Consider the following 9,237-nt stretch of genomic DNA (forward strand, 5'->3'; position numbering starts at 1 on the left):
GCTACATGACCAAGAATACACTAACTGTTGTTTTCTTTGCTTTTTTCTTTGCTTTTTTATATTCTTCCTGTTGCCAACACCAATAATATTATACAAAAATGTTCTGCCATAATAAAATGAGATCCTTGCTGAAGGCTGGTTTCCAATTCCTTTGTTTGATGTAAATATCATGTAAATTCAATGTTGTCAGAAAATTTGTCATATTAAAGTCACAGTAAGATAATAGAATTGTGATTAGCTCACTATGTGAGCCATGAAAAAATTTAGACAGAAGATATCCTTTGTATATGGAATACACCATAATATTCAAAATTGATATTGAAAGGTATGAACTGGAGTGCAGTAATAAACTGGGAGGTCAAGTTTCTTTAGGCTCAGTTCAAATTTATATATTTTTTTAAATTAGGAATACTCCTTTATGCTCAGATACCCATAAATGCTTTTTGAGGAGATAAAGATATACAAGTTACTAGAGAAAGAAACATTTCAAACTGACCAAGGACTGAACTAATAACCCCGCAATTTCCTTATTTTAGGATATAGCTTCAGCAGCTTATGGAAAATTTCAGAAGCTGGAATCTGATCTAACTGCAATGGGTGGGAAAATGAAACAGCAATCTATTGGATCGCTGCTGTTACCGAGAGAAGCAGTCTAAGATATGGCTATATGAATGGACAAGAGGGAAAAAAGATCTTTAGGGACTGGGGGACATGCATTAATCATCCTGAGCAGCAGTATATTTTAAGCCATTGTTATCCTGATACACTCTAGAGATCCTTTAGGAAAATGTTTCCATGCAATTGTTACAAGTTCTATCAAATGCAGAGGGAGAAAGTTGCAGTATGAATTCACTCCAGCCACACTATAAAGAAGTGATGTGGAGACAGGAGACACTAGTTTGGAGTCTCAAGTATCTGTGATCACTTGAAGTCAAACATGAACAGGAAGAGAGTATCTTCCTTAATGAGCTTTATCCCATGAGTTTTATATGAGAAGAGTTATCAGAAGAAAAATAAACAAACACTGCAGACTTGCAAGGAAGCAAGCTAAATGATGAAAGCACCAGATTAATAAGTGTCACATGGACACATTGTAATAATTAGTTATTAAATGGTTCCTGGAGGCTCACAATTTTCATTCTACTCAACTTCATTATATCACTTTGTATATATAAAGTAATCTTCTGAGAGCCAGCTGACTTGTTGCACATTCTGACATGCTAGTGGACTGTTTATCACATCAAACACAATCATAAATAGATAAGTGAGGAGTCTGTAGCAATTTTTTTTTAGAAGGCAGATAAGTCAGTTTTGTTCTCAGCCACAATCCTATGCTTGTTAAGAAGATGAGACATTTCTGGCAAAACAGCATGGTTTATAAAGAATTCAGACTGTAGATGAGTTAGTGTTCCCTCTGGATGTCATTTGCAGGCCACACATTTTTCCCATACCTGAAAACACTAGTACATAGATATTACATAAAGCATATAAAAGGGACCTAATGTAGACATAGAAAATTCCAGAGGAGCCTCACATATTTTTGTGTCACCATGAATGTAATTATAGGAAGTTCTGATATGACATTTGCTGTTATATTCTGTTTCTTATTATGTTAAAAGTTCTCACACTTGCCTATAAGTAGCATGCTTGTACCATTCTAATAAAGGATACAAGGCATGGATTTTCTTCTTAATTTTCATGTATCTTGCACTGTTTTGCTAGCATTTACAGTAAAATTTCTTGTTGGTCTAGAAATTTATGTATATTAATGCATCACTCTCATGGTTTAACCCCAGCAGCTGCTTGCTCACTCCTCTCAGTGGGATGGGGAGAGAATTGGAAGAGTAAACGTGAGAAAACTTGTGGGTTGAGATAAAGACAGTTTAATAGGTAAAGCAAAAGCCGCACACACAAGCAAAGCAAAACAAGGAATTAATTCACTACTTCCTATGGGCAGGCAGGTGTTCAGCCATCTCCAAGAAAGCATGACTCCATCACGTGTAATAGCTACTTGGGAAGATAAATGCCATAATACCAAACATCCCCCCTTCCTCCCCCCAGCTTATATTCTCAGCATGACGTCATATGGTATGGAATATCCCTTTGGCTGGTTCAGGTTAGCTGTCCTGGCTGTGTCCCCTCCCAATTTCCCATGCCCCTCCAGCCCTCTCCAAGCTGAAAAGTCCTTGACATAGTATAAACATTACCCAGCAACAACCAAAAACATCAGCGTTCTGTCAGCATTGTTCTTACATCAAATCCAAAACACAGCACTGCACCAGCTACTAAGAAGAAAATTAACTCTATCTCAGCTGAAACCAGGACAATCCACCTGAGAGACTATTTGTTCCTTCTGTGCCTGTTAACACTACCTTGCAATATCATCAAATCAGGATTGTTCATTGCATTGGGTCTAGCTGAGCCACATAGCAGCCCTCATAGTGTTGTGCTTGTAGTGGTAGCTAGAAAGGTGGTGATAACACACCAGTGTTTTGGCTACTGCTGAGCAGTGCTCACACAGCATCAAGGCTGTCTCTCCAACATTCCCCCTTCTCGCCAGTAGGCTGTAGGTGGACAAGATCTTGGGAGTGGACATATCCAGGACAGCTGACCCAAAGTGACCAAAGGGATATTCCATACTATGTGACATCTGCTCAGCAATAAAAGCTAAGACAAAGCAGGAGGAAAGGGGTTGTGGGGCATTTGTTATTTATGACATTTGTCTTCTGGAGCAACCACTATGCTTACTGAAGCCCTGCTTCCTGGGAAGTGGCTGAGCATCACCTGCTGATGGGAAGTAGAGAATAACATCTTTTGGTTTTCCTTCACTTCTGCACATGTGACTTTTGCTATTGCTTCATTAAACTGCCTTTATCTTGATCCACAAGCGGGGTTTTTTCCATCTTATTTTCTCCCCCCCTTTTCTGCTGAGAAGGGGAGTGATAGAGCCAAGCATCCAGCCAAAGTGTTACCATGTAATATAGTCAGTTTTAGCTTTGTAACTATATTGTTTGTTTAAGTGTAATCACTATGGAGAGACGCTTACCAACCCTGGTTGTGTAATTTTATGCCAAGAGGGAAAGAATAATTTAAAACTTACAGTTTCTGAGGAGACTGTACAGTAGCTGAGGAGACTGTTGTATAGGTAATTAATGAACTTGGGCTCTCCTTGTACTTTCCATATAAGGGAAGTAAATGAAAGTTCGATGATCAATCAGCTGTAACTATAGGCTCAGCTATTGTTTGAGACCCCTTAGAAGACTCCAAGATACCGGTAAGGAGCATACACAATGCTTAATTAACATAGTACCACCTATTGAATGAATATGTATGATTTTTCTGAGAAATGTAATGCATAAACATAAGTGTGGACTATATAATTTTGTTTGAATTAAACATACAGCATGCACATTGGGTGGAGCAATCCTCGTGCATCCAGCACTGCAATAAAGGAATGACTGCTTCTTAATGCTACATCGGTGTTAAGGAGTTTTCTTAATACCAGTTTTGGTGACAAAGGTCAACCCACCATAGTCCTTTATGGCGCTCAACGTGGGGATCAAGACAACAGCAGTTTTATATTATGTGTGCTATAGCTATAGTAGTTATTAAGTGGCAAGCTCCTGTGTGGGTCACGGACTTTGTTGGCTGAACTGTTTATCTCTATTTTGCTAAGCTTGGGAATGTGTCAATAGAAATAACGGCTATGTGCTTTGCCCTGGCATTGATGGTCTTGCTGTGCTGGGGGAGCTATCTTGTGGGGAAGATGAGGGAATACAACTCCCTCTTCCCATCCAGGATTGATGTAGATGGTTTTGTTATGCAGGCTCACCCTTATGTGAGCTGTTTAATACTGTTAATTAATTCTGTTGGCATATTATGGGTTTTGTGGAATTTGGTCTCTTCCTGGTGTAAGACAAGACAACTTTTGAGTGAGGCAATACTGAAATGTGCCCTGAGGTGGCCGGTCCCAGGGTGGCAGGGTGTGTGGAAGGATTTGGGCAGATTCCTAGGACAGTTATCACCTCCCATAGACTGGAACTTTACACCTGAACAGGCAAGCAACCCTGGCACACTGACACATCACCTGATAGAAGGGTGCCTTGCCTACCCCAATGAAAACCAGCAGCTTCTAGCACTGTCCTGGGGCCTGGCCTGGGCCTATTGAGTCACAGTTCAGTACTCTCAGAGGACTATGGTTAAGGCAGGGACCCAAACTGCATCTGAGGATACCATGATTGAGATAGGGACACAACCAACAACAACTAGAGTAATTGCCCCGGGACTGAAAAAGAAATGGTGGACAAGAAGAACAACAGGACCATATTGATTAATAAGGGAGCAGGAAGAAGAGGAAAGCTTTGATCAAGGGACTGGTCCTTTGACAAAGAAATTGGAGGAAGGAGTGAGAGAATTTAGACAAGAAGTAGAAACTACCCAGTCCTTGACCTCAAAAGAACTTCAAGACATGCGGAAAGATTACAGCCAGCAGCCAGGGTGAGTGGATTGCTGTCTGGCTGCTCTGATGCTGGGATAAGGGGTCTGACAGTCAGCAATTGGAAGGCAAGGAAGCCCAACAGCTGGGATCCCTTGCTAGAAACCAGGGAACTGAGAGAGGCATTGGAAAAAGAGACAGCAATATTCAGTCTCTGGAGATGGCTCTTCTCAAGAGTGAGGGTGAGATATCCATTCAAGGAAGATCTTGTGAATTACCAAGGAAAGTGGACTACCACTGAGGAAGGCATCCAGTACCTGAGAGAACTAGCGGTACTGGAAGTCATCTACAGTGATCTAGATGATGATGATGTCTCCAAAAATCTAGAGGATGTCCTGTGCACACAGGTCATGTGGAGGAAGGTGATTCAAAGTGCCCCAGCATCATATTCTAACAGCTTGGCAACGATGTATTGCCTGGATATGGATAAACCACCTGTCGAGATAGTGTCTTCTTGGCTCCAAAACTTTGAAGAAAATCTCTGTACTCCCTTATCCCTACGGGCAAGCACCTTGTCTGTCAGGGGCACCCCAAGAAATCAGTCTTCTCCTGCCCAGCCAGAGGGAAAGGGAGCCCCAAGTACATGCCACATGGTTCACTGTGGTTCTTCCTGAGTGACCAGGGGGAGGACATGAGGAAGTGGGATGGTGAACCCACCTTCAAGCTGGAAGCCCGTGTACATGAACTGAGAGGGAAGACAGCTGTTAAGAAGGGGTCACCCAAGAAGGCTGTCAGCATAGTGGCTGTAGAGACACAAGATGGCAATCAGTGTTCTCCCAAACAGAAGAACTGAAATCACCTCCCTTGATCCTGGTGAGGGGACTTCTGGTCTGGCACTGCAAGGGTCAGACAGTGAATACTCTGACCAGGAACAGGAATAGAGGGTCCCTGCCTTCGGCCAGGAGGAGGAAAGGGATGACCAGGTATACTGGACTGTGTGGATTCGATGGCCTGGCACATCAGACCCACAGAAGTATAAGGCTTTGGTAGACACTGGTGCACAGTGTACGCTGGTGCCATCAGGTTATAGGGGCACAGAACCCATCTGGATCTGTGGAGTGATGGGGGATGCCAAGAATTGTCCGTATTGGAGCCTGAGGTGAGCTTAACAGGGGACAAGCGGGAAAAGCACCACATTGTGACCGGCCCAGAGGGCCCTTGTATCCTTGGCATAGACAACCTCAGGAGAGGGTACTTCAAGGACCCAAAGGGGTACCGATGGGCTTTTGGTGTAGCCACTGTGAATACAGAGAAGATCAAACAGCTATCATCTACCCTGCCTGGCCTCTCAGAAGATCCCTTCATTGTGGAACTGCTGCAAGTTGAAGAACAGCAGGTGCCAATTGCTACCAGGATGGTGCACCAGCAGCAATATTGCACAAACCGAGACTCCCTGGCTCCAATTGGTGAGATGATTCATCAACTGCAGAGCCGAGGAGTGATCAGCAAGACTTACTCACCATTTAATAATCCCATATGGCCAGCACAAAAGTCTGATGGAGGGTAGAGGTTAACAGTAGACTATCGTGGCCAGAACAAAGTCATCACCACTGAGTGCTGCTGTACCAGACATGTTAAAGCTCCGATATGAACTGGAGTCAAAGACAGCCCAGTGGTATGCTACAATTGACATTGCCAATGTGTTTTTCTCAATCCCTTTGGCAGCAGAGTGCAGGACACAGTTTGCTCTTATGTGGAGGAGTGTCCAATAGACCTGGAATCAATGTCCAATAGACCTGGAATCAATTTTCTATTTTTTTTTGTCATGGACTAATCCAAACCACACTGGAAAAGAGTGATGCCTCTGAACCTCTACAATACATTGATGACAACATCGTGTGGTGCAGCAAGGCCGAAGAAGTGTTTGAGAAGGAAAAAAAGAATAATTCAGATTCTTCTGAAAGCTGGTTTTGCTATGAAAAGAAGCAAGGTCAAGGGACCTGCACAGGAGATTCAGCTCTTGGGAATAAAATGGCAGGATGGACCTCATCATGTGCCTATGGATGTGACCAACAAGATAGCAACTATGTCTCCACCAGCTAACAAGAAGGAAACACAAGCTTTCCTAGGCCTTGTGGTGTTCTGAAGAATGCATACTCCAGGTTATAGTCAGCTTGTGAGCCCTCTCTATTGAGTTATCCGAAAGAAGAACTGTTTGGAGTGGGGTCCTGAGCAACAACAAGTCTTTGAGCACATCAAACAGGAAACGGCTCATGCGGTAGCTCTTGGGCCTGTCTGGACAGGACCATCTGCTCAGAATGTACTCTACACTGCAGCTGGGGAGCATGGTCTCACCTGGAGCCTCTGGCAGAAAACATCAGGAGAAACCCAAGGTGAACCATGAGGGTTTTGGAGCCGGGAGTATTGAGGATCAGAATCCCAATACACCTCAACTGAAAAAGAGATATTAGCAGCATATGAGGGGATTTGAGCTGCTTCAGAATTGTTGGTACAGAAGAACATCTCCTTTTGGCACCTCACTTGCCTGTGCTACACTGGATGTTCAAAGGAAACATTCCCTCTACACATCACGCAAATAGTGCTACATGGAGTAAGTGAGTAGCATCGATTACACAATGAGCTCAACTGGGGAAACCCAACCGCTCAGGAAGTTTGGAAGAACTCATGGATGGGCCAGAAGGCAGAGATTTTGCATAATTACCTGAGGAAGTGGCTCATGCCTAAGAGGCACCATCATATAATGAGTTATCAGAAGATAAAAGGCATTATGCTTTGTTTACTGATGGATCCTGTTGTGTGGTAGGAAACCATTGAAAGTTGAAAGCTGCTGTGTGGAGTCCCACACAACAAGTCATTGAAGCCACTGAATGAGAAGGGGAGTGAAGTCAGTTTGCAGAAGTGAAAGCCATCCAACTAGCCCTAGACATTGCTGAATAAGAAATGTGTCCAGTACTCTATATCTATATAGACTCTTGGATGGTGGCTAATGCCCCATGGGGGTGGCTACAACAATGGAAGAAGACCAATTGGCAGCGCAGGGGCAAACCCACCTGGGCTGCTGCATTGTGGCAGAACATCACTGCCCAGGTAAAAAACATGGGTTTAAAGGTATGTCATGTAGATGCTCATATGCCCAAAGCTGTGCCGCTGAAGAACATTGACGCAATGAACAGGTAGACAAGGCTGCCAATATTGAAATATCTCAGGTTGTTGCAGATTGTCTTAAAGTTTTTCTGAATTTCTATATTTTGTGTTTGTTTGTGAAACAGCTTTAGGAACATCCTGATTTTTAAAGAGTTAACCTCCATGTTAGCATTATGTTAGCACTTATTAACCAATGATGTATGAGTTGCTATGCTGCTTGTTATCCGAGACTGTGTTACTTGAAGTCCCTATTCTATAGACCATAATAACCTTAGTCCTTACTCTTTAGACCATAACCAGAGCACCTAGGTTCTATTCTGCATAGGATGAGTTATTGGACAACTTGGCAAGGCAGATATCCAGCCTTCCAACTTGGCAACAAAACTTACTTTTAAGGTGTCCTGAAGTGAACTACCTTCATTATAATACTAAAAAACACACCCACAGGTCAAGAAGACCCTTGCCCAGGTGAAGACCCTTCCTCTGCACAAGCGTAGTAACAGAAGAGGATGACAAAGCAGATATTATAATTATATGCAAATTACTAACCAATCATTGTAACTGGTAGTGTATGACCTTGTAATTTTTGTGTATAAATGTAATGGTGAAATTTGCATAGTTGTGCTTGATTTGTGGAGATTCCACTGAGCACCCAGCGCTGCAAATAAAGGAGTGCCTTCTTCTTAGTACTACATTGGTGTTAAGAGGTTTGATTTCCGATTTCGGTGACAAGGTGGACCTGGACTGGGAGTGTAAGAATGAGCTATTTGTAGCTCAATGGGCCCATGAAACATCAGGACACCTAGGGAGAGATGCAACATACAGATGGGCTCGTGATCGAGGGGTGGACTTGACCATGGACACCATCACACAGGTCATTCATGAATGTGAAACATGCACTGCAGTCAAGCGAGCCACATGAGTAAAATCTCCCTGGAATAGAGGGTGGTGGCTGGAGTTTTGATATGGTGAGTCCTGGCAAATTGACTATATTGGACCACTGCCATGAACACGCCAAGGCAAGTGCTATATACTCACCATGGTGGAAACAGCTACTGGGTGGCTAGAAACATACCCTGTAAACCATGCCACTGCCCAAAACACCATCTTAGGCCTTGAAAGATAAATTTTGTGGCAGCATGGTACTCCAGAAAGAATTGAATCAGACAATGGGACTCATTTCCGAAATAACCTTATAAACTCCTGGGCAAAGAAACATGGCATCGAATGGGTGTATCACATCCCCTATTACCCACAAGCCTCTGGAAAGACTGAGAGACATAATTGACTGTTAAAGACTACGTTGAGAGCCTTGGGCAATGGGGCATGGAAGCATTGGGATACAAATTTAGCAGAAGCCACTTGGCTGGTTAACACCAGAGTATCTGCTAACAGCCCTGGTCCTGCCCAACAAAACCCCTACATACTGTGGGAGGAGATAATGTCCCTGTAGTGCACATAGGGAAGTGGCTGGTGAAGGCAATGTGGATTGCTCCTCCCATGGGAAAAGGCAAACATGTTTGTGGGATTGTCTTTGCTCAATGACCTGAGTGTACTTGGTGGGTAATGTGGAAGGACAGGGAGACCGGGTTGTCCTGGTTTCAGCTGGGATAGAGTTCATTTGCTTTATAGTAGCT

The sequence above is a fragment of the Falco rusticolus genome, chromosome W, assembly GCF_015220075.1.
Source record: "Falco rusticolus isolate bFalRus1 chromosome W, bFalRus1.pri, whole genome shotgun sequence".
NCBI classification, from domain to species: Eukaryota; Metazoa; Chordata; class Aves; order Falconiformes; family Falconidae; genus Falco; species Falco rusticolus.